This window comes from Sinocyclocheilus rhinocerous, unplaced genomic scaffold (genome assembly GCF_001515625.1).
Source record: "Sinocyclocheilus rhinocerous isolate Xijiao unplaced genomic scaffold, SAMN03320098_v1.1 scaffold3417, whole genome shotgun sequence".
Lineage (NCBI taxonomy): Eukaryota > Metazoa > Chordata > Actinopteri > Cypriniformes > Cyprinidae > Sinocyclocheilus > Sinocyclocheilus rhinocerous.
In genome coordinates, this window is record NW_015667287.1 from 18282 (window position 1) to 18753 (window position 472).

A 472-nucleotide genomic window follows, 5' to 3' on the forward strand; every position below is an offset into this window, starting at 1 on the left:
CGACGTCACGTCGGATGACCGACGAATTGGGATCCCTAACAAAGGGCCACAGGTACTGCCCCTTCCAGTGTCCCGTGGAAGCCACCTGCGCCCCTACTTTTTGGCGTAGGCCAGGGCTTACCTCAAGAGGACCAGCTACTGCTGCTATGGCAATACCCAATCAGTAAGACTGGATAACACTGAAAACGTACCCGTTCCACTTGGGACAGGGACGGTGCGGAAGCTCAAACCTTCCCGAAGGAGGTTTCGGAAGCAAATACACACGTGAACATCCCTTAGGTGCATATGGAAGATTGGAGGTGATTGTAACCCTCTTGGAGTGGCAGAAGTCTGCCGGGGAAACACGGGCTCTGAGGTCATACCGTGGACTTTACACATATGAGATCCACTTAGGTCTCTACATATGGAACCCAGCCCTCTACCGGTTCTCACGGATTCATCGAGAGAGGGCCTGGCGCCGGATGCTCCGCCA